The sequence below is a fragment of the Pseudorasbora parva genome, chromosome 14, assembly GCF_024679245.1.
Source record: "Pseudorasbora parva isolate DD20220531a chromosome 14, ASM2467924v1, whole genome shotgun sequence".
NCBI lineage: Eukaryota > Metazoa > Chordata > Actinopteri > Cypriniformes > Gobionidae > Pseudorasbora > Pseudorasbora parva.
The window spans coordinates 2,419,001-2,435,326 of record NC_090185.1 but is presented as its reverse complement, the minus strand read 5'-3'; positions in this window follow the sequence as shown (position 1 = coordinate 2,435,326).

The window sequence follows — 16,326 nt, the reverse complement described above, 5'->3', positions numbered from 1 at the left end:
GTTTGTGGAAGAACCACTTGAAAAAGTATAAATACTTTCCGACTATTTCTTTTATTTACCCTTCTTGTTTGTTATTTATACTTTTTTCTTTTCTTCTTCTGGCTTCGCGAATGGTTGGTTGTTCTAAACTAAACTCAAGGAAACCGATAATATTGCAGCATAGACTGATACTCCATTGAGTAAAGACTTAAAACACAAACGTGCGCTGACACATTGAGAATGCTTCATACAATCAATCAATCAATCAACTTTATTTATATAGCGCTTTTACAATCACGATTGTGTCAAAGCAGCTTCACAGTGTCAAACAGGATAATATTGCGACAAAATTAGATTTGGCTGTACAGTCGTACTGGAGAAAACAGTGATGTTATCAGCTTATTTTAATTTATCATATAGCGACAATGTTGGCAGATCAGTATTTTAGTTTATAGAATTAAATAAAACCTAATTCATACATTTTATTTGTATAATAAGTTGAATAACTTTAATCATATTTTTAGTGTCCCTACGGTTGGGATGCCCTTGGACCGGAATGGCTTTAAGTGAGTGCAGGGATCACTGGGGGTTTGTTAAAGGGGGCCTGCAATTTGTCTCCGTTCCTGAGGCAAATATAGGAAAAGATTCTTTTTAAAGATTCTAAAAATTTTAAATCATAAAATCATAGAAAAGCACAATTTTACTCTTCTAAATGTGTCTCAGACCCCCAGGGACGTTTTGTTATTGTAACAGGTTCCTTGTTCAACACCCTTGTTGCCCTGGTGTGTGTCTGCCCCTAACTGGGTTGATGTTAATTTCATTTATCACTCACCGTTAATTAATTTCATTCACCGTTTAATTTTGGTGGGGATCTGAATTGTGTTATTAACCCAGCACTAGATCGCTCAAATCCGAAAAGCACGCTTCAGTCTAAAATGTCCCAAGCTCTGTTTACATTCATGACACAAACAGGCTGTTTAGATCCATGGAGATTTTATTTCCTCAAAAGAGAGAATTCTCTTATTTCTCCCCTGTACATTCTTCATACTCAAGAATAGTTTTTATAGATAAGATTCTACTTCCTTCAGTAGAAAATACTCATTATTCAGCAATTGGAGATTTAACTCTACTCTGTTGGCAGATAAAAACTTCCACAATCATATATCTATGGATATAGATAACTTCTTGCTTACAAACGCTTCAGAAACTGTATCACCACAGATTTTATTGGAGACATTTAAAGTTGTCATCAGAGGTGAAATTATATCCTATTCAATATCCAGAAATAAGCTTAAAAATGCCAAAATACAACAATTAATTGATTCAACAGAAAAATTAGATCAACAGCTCTCTTTAGCCCCCTCTGAGGTACTACTTAAAAAAAAGAGTGGAACTTAAAGCACAATATGATCAAATAACAATTGAAAAAACTCAGAACAGAATTTTTATGAACATGGGGAGAAGACAAGCCATTTATTAGCACATCGTATAAAATGTCAATCAGCTTCTAGGTTAATTCCACAGATCCGCAACCCATTGCAGCAGCTGACAGTGGACCCTAAATAAATTAATGAAACTTTTAAAAAATACTATACAAAATTATACACTTCAGAGTCTTCTGGATACACATTAGGTATGTCAACCTTTTTGAGTGACCTAAATATCCAGACAATTTTTTTTTTACCAAATGAAAGATTGGAACAGGCAATTGATCTGCAAGAAATTTTGGATTCTATTAATGCTATGCAAAACCCCTGGCCCTGATGGCTATTCTGTTGAATTTTATAAGGCCTTTGCTCCCAAATTAGCTCCGCTCCTTTTGAAAATTCTCTAGATAATGAAAAATTACCACAGTCTCTCACAGAAGCATATCTTACACTCATTTTGAAGACCGGAAAAGATCCGCTTGAGTGCAACTCCAACAGACCAATCTCTTTGCTAAATGTTGATGTTAAAATTCTTGCCAAATTATTAGCCTCTAGAATTGATACTGTTATACCAGCAATAGTATCTCCAGATCAGACTGGCTTCATTAGGGGTTGCCACTCCTTTACTAACATAAGAAGGCTTCTTAATATTTTGTACTCTCCTGCATCCGGGGAGACCCCAGAGGTGGTGGTATCCCTGGATGCGGAAAAGGCATTTGACAGAGTGGAGTTGAGCTACCTATTTACAGTATTGAAAAAATTTGGTTTTGGCCCAAAATTTATATCCTGGGTCCAATTGTTGTATTCTAATCATAAAGTATCTGTTATAACAAACAAAATACGTTCACAATTTTTTTTCCAATATTGAGGGGCACAAGACAGGGTTGCCCATTAAGCCCTCTTCTTTTTGCATTAGCGATAGAACCACTTTCCATTATTCTTAAATCCTTGCAGTCTATACAGGGGCATTGATTGAATGGGCATGGAACACAAGGTTTCTTTATATGCGGATGACCTGTTGTTATACATTTCAAATCCAGCTGAAAACATCCGAAAAATAGTTCAGAAGCTATCTGAGTTTGGAAGCTTTTCGGAATACAAACTAAGCTTTTCTAAAAGTGAATTTTTCCCTATTAATGCCCGGGCTTTACAAATTAATGCAGCGTCCATCCCATTTCACATTTCTCAATCTGGTTTTAAGTATTTGGGAATCCATATTACCCGTACCTTCACAGGTTTATATGCAAAAAACTTTTTACCACTTACAAGCAAAATTAAGTCTGATCTTCAAAGATGGGATGCATTACACAAATCTCTAGCAGGTAGAGTAAATTGTATAAAAATGAACATCTTACCTAGATTCTTATACTTATTTCAATCGCTTCCAGTTTTTCTCCCCAAAAATGTTTTCCACTCAGTAAATAAACCCATATCATCATTCTTGTGGGAGGGGAGGAATCCTAGGATTCGTGAAGAGCTCCTTGAAAGGCAGAAATCCCAAGGAGGCTTAGCTCTTCCTAACCTTATGGACTACTACTGGGCCGCAAATCTTCAAAAAATTATTTGCTGGTACACTTCCCCAGAGGTTGATTGGTGTAAATCTCTACATCACTTTCTGCTCTAATAACAATGAAGCTACCTCTTCCTACCTCTAAATACTCTTCAAGCCTAGTTGTACTTTCAACGCTCAAAATATGGTCACAGTTTAGACAAAGACATAAACTCAACAACTTTTGTATGCTAAGTCCAATTTGTAATAATCACTTGTTTCTTGCTGGAAAAATAGATTTCACGTATGCAAATTGGCAGAGGATAGGTTTGGCCAAGTGTAGTGATTTTTATATAAATCACACTTTTGCCAGTTTCAACGACCTCTCAGAGAAATTCCAACTGTCACAATCTAACCTATTTCGGTATTTCCAAGTCCGGCATTTTATTCAATCTCAGAGCTCAACTTTCCCTGACTTGCCACCTACTTCACTACTAGAGACAATCTTAGAATCTCCTATTGTTCTTAAAGGTCAAATTGCATTAATATATACGATAGTGATGTCCCCAAATAACGGTTTAATTGACCGAATTAGAGACGATTGGATGAAGGACATAGGAGATGAAATACCTGACGAAATTTGGGATGAGGCTCTGATTAGAGTAAATAAGTCAACCTCTTGTGCACGCCTCAGTCTTATACAATTCAAAGTCCTTCATCGTGCCTACTACACAAAACATAGACTTTCCAAAATCTACCCCAATGTAGATGATTTATGTGATCGATGCAAAGGTGGCAAGGCAGATTTTTTTCATATGTTTTGGGCTTGTCCAAAGCTGAGTGAGTATTGGACATATATATTCAAAACATTTTTGGAGTACCAGCACATAGAGAAACATGAAAAAATTAAGTTAAAAATGTTATTGCTTTTGCCACCTTACTAGCTAAGAGAAGAATATTACCCGCCTAAAGCCTCAATGTGGATATGTGACCTGATGTCATATTTAAAATTAGAGAAAATTAAATACCTAATGAAAGGATCGGTCCAAAACTTTTATAACATTTGGCAACCCATGATTACATATTTTGAGAAGATGAAAACTCTCCCACTTAATTGATTATTGTAACTGATCTTGTGAAAACTGATTAGTTCAGACTTATTGTCTTTTTGTTTTATAATTATGTAAAGACCACAAATATGTCAGAGATTTGTATGTAATTGTAAGTGCCCTGAGTGTCTCCTGTTGCTGATTTGCTCCTACAACCCTGTGATCTGCTATATAAAGAAGTCCAGCTCTGCAATACACCAGAGGCAGGAGGTTTTATCCTCCGTCTCTCTTGCAAAGAATCCCTGTCTCCTGTTGCAGATTTTGAGCACTGGTTTCTGCATTGTTAGTGATGTTCAATGTAAGAGATCTCACTAGTGTTTGAGATGAGTATATAGTAATTCTGATTATATTAGGATTCTTTCCCTGTTCCTTTTAGTCCCTGAGTGCAGGGCAAGTTACATTTGTTTTGTTTCACCATCACTTAAATGTTTCTAGTTTAAGTTAAGGAGGCTGTAGGGGAGTTGGTGCCATTTATTTTGTATATCGTTTTCTCCTGTTTATGTTGAGAGAGGAAGTTAGGTTTAGATTTATGTTGTTTGTTTACATCATTTTGTGTATAGGATATTTAGTTGGTTAAAAATAGTTAGATTGGTTTTGGTTGTTATTTTTGACATACACCCTCTCCTGAAGAAATGCCCCTAAATAAGATCTTTGGTCTTTATTATTGTTTTCCTATGTACTTTAAATAAATCTTTTTGGCTTGATTTATTGTGTTGGTGTTAAATCAGTGCTGGGACGGGAGACGGGGGTTCTATAGACCTAAGCATTTATTTATAATTCTATATTCTGTTCTTTCTCCTTTACCCTAGACAGGGGAGTTCGTAACCGAATTGGGGGATCGTCACAGAAGGCTTAACATGCAGGTAAAAAGGAATTTTTGTCGGCATGCAAGCTACACATTCACAAAGATTGCGCGAGTGGTTTGTTACAGATGGGTAAACGTGTTATCTCTTTGTTTGGCTGTTTTTTGAATCCTTTAATGGGGGAGGAAGTCCATGTATTGCACTGGTAGCAGTTAAACTAAATTGGCCAAAGGATATGTGGTTGTTGTTGCTTCAATGCAATTTGGTAGGGAAAGCTCAAGAGGTTTGCTCTGCATTGCGGGTGGAACAGGCTCTTGATTATGACATGGTGAAGGTAGCTACGAGCATACGAGTTGGTGCCAGAAGCTAAACAAACTTTTGTAGAGTTCGCTAGGGAAAAAAAGGTTCTCTTTGATAAGTGGTGTACTGCTAGTAGGACTGATACTGTCGAACTTCTTCAGGAACTTATTCTTTTAAAAGATTTTAAAACCTGTGTAGCGGAAAATATTGTGGTGCATTTAAATGAACAAAAGATAACAACGCTTGCAGAAGCAGCTGTGATGGCTGACGAATTCGTTCTCATGCACAGAATCACTTTTCCTTCTATGAGGCAGCCCAAAAGTCCACCTTTGGTAGTGAATGACGTACCCAGGGAAACAAATAGAGTATTTCGTTCGTTAAAGTCTGAGATATCTCGTAAGCCTGTTACAAAAGGTTCCGAAGATCAGCGAGCTTGCTTTTATTGCTTAGATCCTAATCATATGATTTCAGAATGTAAAGCCTGGAAACAAAAATCTACTGGGGCAAAACCTAAGAATGTAGCTGTTGCACAATCGGTGGAAGGTCCAGACAGCTCTCATGCGTGTTCAGAAATGAATGTCTACGAACCGTTTCTTCTAAAGGGATCTGTTCAATTGCCTGGTAGTGGCGAAGAAAAATCTGTCGTAATGCTTAGAGACACCGGTGCAGCCCAATCACTTATTCTTGTGAATGTGTTGCCATTCTCTGATTTTTCCTACTCCGGTACTGATGTATTAACTCGTGGTATGTAGTTGGGTTGTGTAAATGTGCCGCTGCATGATGTTTACTTGTCTTCTTATTTGGTTACAGGGCTAGTTAAATTAGGTGTTCGTGAACGGTTACCAGTAGAAGGGGTGAGTCTGATAATTGGAAACGATATAGCGGGTGGCAAAGTGTTTCCTTTTCCAGTTGTGTCAACAAACCCATTGCCGTCTGCTCAGTCAGGGTTAGCTGTTAAATTTCCTGCCATCTTCCCAGCATGTGTGGTAACTCGAGCACAGGCTAGGAAATATGAGGAAGTAATGGATCTATCTCACTTGTTTCAAGATTCATTTGTTACAGTACAGTTTGAACTGTTAATTGAACCTGAAAGTTTGAGTAACTTCCAGAGAGGTCCTAACTCAGATGACCTTCCTCTTTGTGCAGGGAAATTACAGTTAGCTGCCACTCAACAAGCTGATCCATCTCTGAGTAGCTGCAGAAAAGTGGCTGTTGATTCGAGTAACATTCCAAAATCTGGTGTGTCTTATTTTTGGGAGGGTAACATTTTGATGCGTACATGGAAACCTTGCTTTCCAGATGAGGATGATTGGAATGCGGAGTATCAAATTGTTTTACCTTCAAGTTACAGAGCTCAAATTTTAAAACTTGCGCATGAGCATCTTCTTTCAGGGCATCTTGGCGTAACAAAGACGTATAAACGGATTGCTAAACATTTCTTTTGGCCAGGATTAAAATCTAGTGTCTCTCAGTTTTGCCGTTCATGTCATGCTTGTCAGGTAGCTGGAAAACCAAATCAGGTAGTTCCTTTGGCGCCTTTGCAACCGATTCCAGTTATTAGTGAACCTTTTGAGTGTCTGATAATTGACTGTGTGGGGCCATTGCCTAAGTCTAAGTTTGGACATCAATACGTGTTAACTATTATGTGTGCAGCTACTAGATATGTTGATGCCATCCCATTGCGATCTCTAAAGGCCAAGATAGTAGTAAAGGAACTGGTGAAGTTCTGTTCTATTTTTGGCTTGCCTAGAGTCATTCAGACAGATCGTGGAACCAATTTCACGTCTAAACTGTTCAAACAGGTAGAAAAAGAGTTGGGTGTAAGTCATCGTTTCTCATCTGCTTATCATCCTGAGTCTCAGGGAGCGCTTGAGTGTTTCCATCAAACTTTAAAAACAATGCTCCCGACTTATGGCATGGAAACTGAAAAAGACTGGGTGGAAGGTCTGCCTCTCTTAATGTTTGCAGTAAGAGAGACTGTACAAGAGTCAACAGGGTTTAGTCCCGCAGAATTAGTATTTGGTCATACTGTTCGCAGCCCACTGAAACTACTTAAAGAGCAGTTGCTGTCTAAACAATCTTCGCCTACATCTGTTCTTGAGTATGTGAGTTCATTTCGTGAGAGACTGCATAAGGCCTGTGAAATGGCAAAAAGTCATCTTGCCTCTGTGCAGTCCAAAATGAAAGCCCATTTTGATAAAACAAGCATAGCACGTAGCTTTGAGATTGGTGAAAGTGTTCTTGTCTTACTCCCTGTACCTGGTTCGGCTTTGCACGCAAAATTCTCTGGCCCTTACATTGTTGAAAACAAATTGAGTGACACTGACTATGTAATTCACACCCCTGATCGTAGGCGGTAAGTTCGAGTCTGCCATATAAACATGATCAAGCCCTACATTAAAAGAGATGGAGAAAAATCTGCTGACTTGAGTAAAGTTGTACCTGTTATGTCTGCTGTTCTACCTTCTATTTATACCCCTGAAGAGGATGGCTTAACTGGGTGTGATGCTAAGCTTTTGGCGGGACGTCTGCAGAACTCAGCCATATTGGCTGATCTGGATGCTTATCTGTCTTATCTTCCAGAGCAACCATGTGGTGAAGTGGGTAAATTAATCAGAGAATACCCTACTTTGTTTTCTGATGTACCAAGTCAGACGACTGTTCTTGTCCATGACATTGATGTTGGTGAGAATTTGCCAATAAAACAATTTCCCTATAGGGTTAATCCTGCTAAGCGTGAGGTTATGAGGACCGAAGTTGAGTATTTACTTCAAAATGGTTTTGCAAAACCCAGTGAAAGTCCCTGGAGTTCACCTTGCTTGTTAGTCCCAAAACCGGATTCTACTTTTCGCTTTTGTACAGATTATAGGAAGGTAAATAGTATCACTAAGCCTGATTCTTTTCCCTTGCCTCATTTAGAAGACTGTGTTGATCGAGTTGGATCAGCTAAGTATGTGACTAAGCTTGATCTTTTAAAAGGCTACTGGCAAGTTCCTTTAACATCACGAGCTTCAGAGATTTCTGCCTTTGTGACGCCAGATAACTTTTTGCAGTACTCTGTTCTCGCCTTTGGGATGCGAAATGCACCAGCGACTTTCCAAAGGCTGATGCACAAGGTACTAGCAAATGTTCCAAATTGTGCAGCTTGCTTAGATGACATCGTCCTCTATTCTGAGGGGTGGCAAGAACATCTAAAGTCTCTTGAATGTGTTTTTCAACGCTTGAAAAAAGCTTCACTCACGTTGAACTTGACAAAATGTGAATTTGCAAAAGCAGTTGTAACCTATCTTGGAAAAAAGGTTGGTCAAGGACAAGTGTGTCCAATTGAAGCAAAAATCCATGTTAGAATTTCCTACCCCTACAAATAAACGTAAGTTACGCAGATTCCTGGGAATGACCGACTATTATAGAGGGTTCTGTAGAAATTTTGCGGGTATTGTGTCTCCCCTGACAGATCTTCTCAGTACCTCTAAGAGTTTTGTGTGGACTCCAGAGTGTGAATATGCATTTCTAGTGGCTAAAGACATCCTTTGTAATGCCCCAGTTCTTTTTTTTTTTTTTACATTTGTTTATTGATTTTCCATTGACATAACAAAATCAAGAGGTAACGGGTTCGAGAGTCAAAACAGTGTCAAGAACAACTAACAAAAAATAAATAAGTTAAATAACTAAAAATAATGAAATCAGAAAAAGAATAATAGTAAAAGTTTGAATAGTAAAAAATTAATACATAAAAAAAGAAAACAAAAGAAAAGAAAAAACAACAACAAAACAAAAAAACAACAACAACACAACAACAACCCCCAAGAACAAATAAACAGCTGCAAAATAAAAGCCCAGTATGTTCAAATACCCAGAGATAAAATAGAAATTGAATAAAAAACAATTTTTAAAAAAAAACTGACAATTAGTATACAATCAGGGTGGCTAGTCTGGTATAGCCATAAAACTCAATCCCTCAACATGTGCAAAAAATGGACCCCAAGTTTTATTAAACTTTGCAAGAGAACCATGTATCGAGCACCTAACTTTCTCCAGCTTCACAAACTGAAGGATGTCTCTGATCCCAGACGAGTGAGAAGGCGGCGCAGGAGACTTCCACCTCAATAAAATCAAACGTCTAGCCAATAAGGAGAAAAAGGCTACAAAGTCAGCTTTATATTTAGGAAGCTGCAAAGTAGAAGGTAAAACCCCAAACAAGGCGGTACATGCTGTAGGATCTAATTGAACCCCCGAACAAATAGAGATAGAGTTAAATATCTGTGTCCAAAAATTTAATAGTGAAGGGCAAGACCAGAACATATGGACATGGGTAGCTGGAGCCTGATGACATCTAATGCACGTGGGATCGACATCATTATAGATTTTGGAAAGCCTAACTCGAGTGAGATGGGTACGATGTAGAATTTTGCACTGGGTTAGACCATGTTTAGCACAAATAGAAGAGGAGTGAACCCGACGCAAAATGGCATCCCACAGCTCCTCCGAGATCCCCTCCCCTAGATCATCCTCCCATTGGGTTTTAATTTTATGCTGCGGGGTAAGCTGCAAAGAATAAATAAGATTGTATAACATTGAAATGGCACCCTTAATGGTCGGCAATGGGGTTAAAAAGGAATCAATTAGAGAAGCCTCTGGGAGATTTGGAAAATTGGGGCTAAGATTACGAATGAAACTACGAACTTGAAGATATCTAAAGAAATGCTGTCTAGGCAAATGGAATTTATCGGAGAGTTGTTGGAAGGATGCAAATGTACCATCAATATACAAGTCCCTAAATGCCTTGATGCCATGGCCAGACCACAAAGAAAAGGCTCCATCGATTAAAGAAGGCTGAAAAACAGGGTTAGCGGATAAGGGTGCTAAGAAAGAGAAGGACTGTAGACCAAAATAACGTCTAAATTGCTTCCAAATTTTAAAAGTGGATTTAACTAAGATATTATTGCAAAGAGGGGAGGGAGAGAAAATCCAGAGAAATCCAAAGCTGAATTACTCTAAATATGGAAGCCCAGTAATAAAACCTCAAGTTAGGAAGGGCCAAGCCCCCGAGGGTCTTAGGTCTCTGCAACAACAACTTTCGCATACGAGGGACCTTTTTGTTCCATATAAACTCAGTGATTAATTTGTCTAGTTTATGAAACAAAGACTGAGGGAGAAAGATAGGTATGCATTGGAAGAGATAGGACAATTTGGGGAGGATATTCATCTTAACAGAATTGACCCTGGCCACAAGGCAACAGTGACCACCGTTGAAAGTCCATCCATATCTGATCTAACAAAGGGGAAAAATTATAATCAAACAAATCTTCAAATTGGTCTCTAATCTGGATACCAAGGTATTTAAAACCAAATGGAGCAATTTTGAATGGGAAACCCTGAGCAGCATTTTGGGCACCTTGATTTAAAGGAAACAGCTCACTCTTGTCCAAATTTAATTTATAACCTGAAATCTGACCAAATGAACTAAGGATATCAAGAGCCTGAGACAGATAGATTGGACACATATAGTAATAAGTCATCGGCATAGAGGGAGACCTTCTGTTCAAGACCATATCTAGTTATTCCAGTGATATGTGGCTCTGAACGAAGCGCAATAGCCAGAGGTTCAATAGCAACAGCAAATAAGAGAGGACTTAGAGGACAGCCCTGACGAGTGGAGCGGTGCAAAGGGAAATAATCTGAATGGGTGTCATTAGATCTGATTGAAGCCACAGGGGATGAATAGAGTAACTTGATCCAAGAAATGAACTCCTGGCCAAAACCAAATTGTTCCAAAGCATAAAAAAGGTAGTTCCACTCCACTCTATCAAAAGCCTTCTCCGCGTCTAATGAGATTACAGCTTCCGTCCCATTTGACGTAGAAGGATTATAAACCACATTAAGAAGTCTCCTAAGATTAAAGAATCCATGTCTGTTCTGGAAAACCCTGTCTGATCAGGAGAAATGATCAAGGGCAAAACTGATTCCAATCCTAGAGCTAATAACTTGGACAGAAGTTTTAAATCTACAGATAATAGACTAATTGGACGGTAACTTGAATTTGAAAATGAATTTTTTTTCCCCTCCTGATCGATAGTGATGGCCAAATGAGGCTTCCTGAACCACTGAGGCTTTCCAGCCCATTGGTTCACCAAAAGGTTCATTTACCTGAAGCCTCATGAAACAGTGTGCTCCCTAGTGACACCTGCTGTGCAAAGCAATGCATCGCACACAAATCTATTCATCCTGAGCAACCAAATTTTCATAGTGTGGGCTATTTCTATTGCCTGTGTATTAATAAAGTATTTCACTCTGCTTGTATTAACCTATGCACACACAACTCACACAGACACACAACTTTGTGTTCAACTATTAAGTAGTTCTTTGGGTTAGTGATGACAGTGAATGCCCAGAATGATTGTAAATAAATTATAGTGAGTGCAATGCTGATTATGAGTGCAATAGTGCAGTGCTTATGGGACTGGACTGGAATTGTGGAACTGCAACAGGGATGGGAAAAGCTTTCCCTAAATACAGTCTAGTCTTATAATAATATTATTAATAATAAGACTACTACTAATATATATACACACACACACACACACACACACACACACACACACACACACACACACACACACATATATATATATATATATATATATATATATATATATATATATATATATATATATAAAACGTAGTATAGGTATTACAAATAGATATAGAGGCTAATTTACTCTAATAATCTACTAAAGTAAGTATAATGTAATATAATATACAATACAAGCTATGATATATAATGATATCGCTACTACATACAACCAACACCTCAACACATATGCAAATGCCTACTGCAAACCCCACAAGAGGCGCGAGGTTTCAAACCACTTTTATCCGAAAGCGATACTCAGAATGAAGCAATGACGTATTCAACAGAAAACGAGGCCTCGTTTGTCATCGTCACGTGATTTTCACGGAAACGATACAAGCCTCGAATCGGGGCTTCATCTGGAACGCCCCTTTTTGCTCGACACAAGCTCCGGAGCCTCGCTTCAGATGTCCCATCACTACTGATCGATTGCTCCTGGCTGATTGATTGTTCCTGATCGATTGCTCCTTTCTGTCTGCCTGCTGCTGCTGCTGCCTCATTGCTTGTAGCTCTGTATAGCTGTGTTTGAACCTCTATTTGATATATTTTCTTTGTTATTTACACTGCTAAATATAACTTACTCATCACCATATAGTGTTTAATATAGCCTATCAATTTAAATTTGACATTACTAGTTTTTAATCTAAATCACTACCACACGTTAGCTTTTCGCTAGCCTGGTAGCTTTCCATCCCAGCATCCGGGTCTCCTGTTTTCTGAGTTCTTTAGACAACTGTGGTGAGTTGGATTATTAAAAAGACTCCATCAGACAACTAAGGTAAGTTTTGGATTCATCAACAAATACGGTAAGCCATGTCTTCTCCTGTCATTGTCACTTGCACTGCATGCTACATGTTTAGCATATCTATCTCCATTGGTGAACAGGGCTTCACATGTGATAAATGTAAGGAATTAATCAGGCTGACGGAGAAGATTTCAGATATAGAGACATGCATCCAAGCTTTATGTGAGAGTAGTGAGAATGTAACAGCTTTAGATACTGCTTTGGATGCGACTAGCTTAGTGAACACTCATTGTTTGGTTCCGGCTGACGATGAGAAAGCAAAGTCGCGGATCAAAAAACCACTCTTCTGTTCTGATTAGAACATCAAACAGGTTCTCCCCACTCAGTGACGCACGCACTGAGGATCCTGTTGAAAGTGCCCTAGTTATTGGTGATTCTATTACACGGAATGTGAAAATAGAGACACCAGCCACCATAGTCACATGTTTACCGGGAGCCAGAGCGCCTGACATCAAAGCAAATTTAAAAGTGCTGGCTAAAGCTAATCGTAAATTCTCTAAGATTATTATTCACGTTGGCACTAATGATGTTCGACTTCGCCAGTCGGAGATCACCAAAATTAACATTAAAGAGGTGTGTAAACTCGCAAGTACGATGTCAAAGGCCGTATTTTTCTCTGGTCCTCTCCCTGCGAAAAGGAGTGATGAAATAATTAGCAGATTATCATCCCTCAATGGCTGGTTGTCTAAGTGGTTTCTGCAAAATAACATAGACAATTGGAAAAGTTTTTGGGGCAGATCTGACCTGTAGAAGATAGACGGCATTCATCCCTCCTGGGCTGGTGCTGCTCTTCTCTCTAGTAATTTGGCACATAGTCTTAGAGCTAAACCTTGACTCACTGGGGCCCAGGTGAGGAAGCAGACAAACTGGCTAAACCAACCGTCTGCTAGCTGTCTCACGTCACCAAAGTCAGCTAAATCCCAGAACATAGAGACTCTTTCACCTAGATATTATCATATAGAGACTGTGTCTGTTCCCCGAATTAGTAAATACAAAAAACCATCAAAACCATTCAACAGTAAAAATGTAATTGATGTCCAACAAATAAACAACAGATATAATACGGATGAACAATTGATAAAGCTTGGGTTGCTGAATATTCAATCCCTTTCGCCAAAAACGCTTGTTGTCAATGATATTATTATAGATCATAACTTAGATGTGCTGTGTTTGACAGAAACCTGGCTAAAACCTGACGACTAATAATTAGAGATATCTCTAACTGGTTTTTGACGAGTCATAATCACATTTAAGATATCTTTAATTCATCAATTTTAAAGATATCTAAAATACATTTGTAGATATCTGCAAATAATTTATTACTAGTCAAATTATAATTGAAGATATCTTGAATTGTATTTTTGTCTAGGCAAAACTTAATACGAGATATCTTGAATTGGAATTCTTCCTAGTCGAAACTCATTTAAAGATCTGCAATTTAATTATAGATATCTCTGTCTGATTTTTGACTAAAGATCTTTCTTTGGAGATATCTGCAATTAGCTTTGTGACTAGGAAGAATATAAATGTAGATTTCTGGAATTAACATTCTGACTAGTCAAAACTCCTTTATAGATATCTTAAACATGCATGCAAATATGCCTTAGCTAAGCCACACCTTAAACATTTTATTAACCAATCCTACCGCAGAAACCGTTGTCATCTGCCATTTTGTTTAAAGGGATCCCCTGGTGTCGAGACTTGTATGGCTTAATATAACATAAATGATGTCTCTTACTGAATTATGTAGTAGAAAACCCATGAAAGATCTACGTTATTTTAAAAATCGATTTTATATTTGGACCATGGGCGGCGCCATTTTGTTTGCGTTCTAGGTTGATGACGTAGAGTGGTTGAACTCCTCAATCAGCTGGCGTTACCCGTAGCTATTTTTACCACAACGCAACTCGAAAATTGTTTCAGAGTTAAACAAAACCAATGAATTCCTTTGTAATTATACTTAAAACACACTCAAACATACATGTGCACACAAACTCACCAACACAAGTCACAAACAGATCGGCGGGCGCGCACACGACAGGCTCTGTCTCAATCGAGATGTTGGGCTGCTCAGTCTCCACGACAGGGGCTGAATCTGAAATCGACCCTATACCCTTAAATAGGGCATTATTTGAAGGGACGGACATTTGTAGTGTTGTCCGACACCATAGTGGACATGTTCGAGTGCAGTCATTCAGTCTCACGTTCCACCGCAATAACGAGTAAAGCCGATTTACAAACAGCTGTCCGACTTCACGCACTCAAACATACATGTGCACACAAACTCTCTCTCTCACACAGACTCACACACACCCCAACAGATCGGCGCGAACACACACACACACACACCCCAACAGATCGGCGCGAACACACACACACACACGCACGCACTGCGCGCGCATATATAACCCTCAATCTATTCCCTGTGTTGATATCCTGTTCAACACATCCTGTTCCCTAGATAGACTGTTGATAGTAGATTAACTATAATGCCTAATGTGACCAGCAGAGGGAAATATCTAGGTAGGACGATGGGATAAAGTAACGTGAGGAAGAGAGGCAGGATGTTTTGGTGATGATGCATGCGATTGAGACAGGTGTGTGTGTGCGCGCCCGCCGATCTGTTTGTGACTTGTGTAGGTGAGTTTGTGTGCACATGTATGTTTGAGTGTGTTTTAAGTACAATTACAAAGCAATTAATTTGTTTTGTTTAACTCTGAAACAATTTTCGAGTTGCGTTGTGGTAAAAATAGCTACGGGTAACGCCAGCTGATTGAGGAGTTCAACCACTCTACGTCATCAACCTAGAACGCAAACAAAATGGCGCCGCCCATGGTCCACATATAAAATCGTTTTTTTAAATAACGTAGATCTTTCATGGGTTTTCTACCACATAATTCAGTAAGAGACATCATTTATGTTATATTGAGCCATACAAGTCTCAACACCATGGGATCCCTTTAAGAATTGTATAATAAAAGTCCTGCGTCTTTGGTAATTTTAAGATCCTTTATACAGAAGGAAATCAAACGTATGAAAATAAAAATGTACCTGGGACATGTGTAAACCTGACATATAATATGCTGAGAAGATCAAGAAGGTTGTTGTCTTATTCTAGGCTATATATTAAAGTAATAAATAATGTTGAGATGTGCATGCTGTGGATTAAATTGTGTTAGTTTTTATTCCCAAACGAACACATTTAAAGCTAAGCATTTGGCCTTATTTCTGGTGCAACATTACATATGTTATAATTTTAAAATAACTTTTCAACACACTGGTGCTCATCACTCAACACAGCAGAATATCACATCACAGATCTTTTGCTATAATACAACACACCACTCCCACCTTGTGGATTATTACCTTTATGACACGAGTAAACACAACGCAATGTACTAATCAATGTAATCATAGCTACATCATGTCAATGTTATTTAAACATTTATTAACCTGTAATCTTTTTAAAATCATTCTTAAATGTTTTTGACTGGGTCTGCTGGAGACATTTAATCATATGCATCCAAATGTTGTCACTCGTTGATTATTGGTGGAAAATTTCCTCATGTCACAACCCTACACAACAGCAGATTTGACTAGGAGCAGGTACAATTCAGATATCTTAAAATAGATTTGTGACTAGTCGAAATTGAATTAGAGATATCTCTAATTACCTTTGCGTATGTGTGACGCGTCTATTGAAGATATCTCTGACGTCATTACAGATATCTTAAATAGAGTTTTGACTAGTCAGAATGTGTTTAGAGATATCTCGAATCAGAT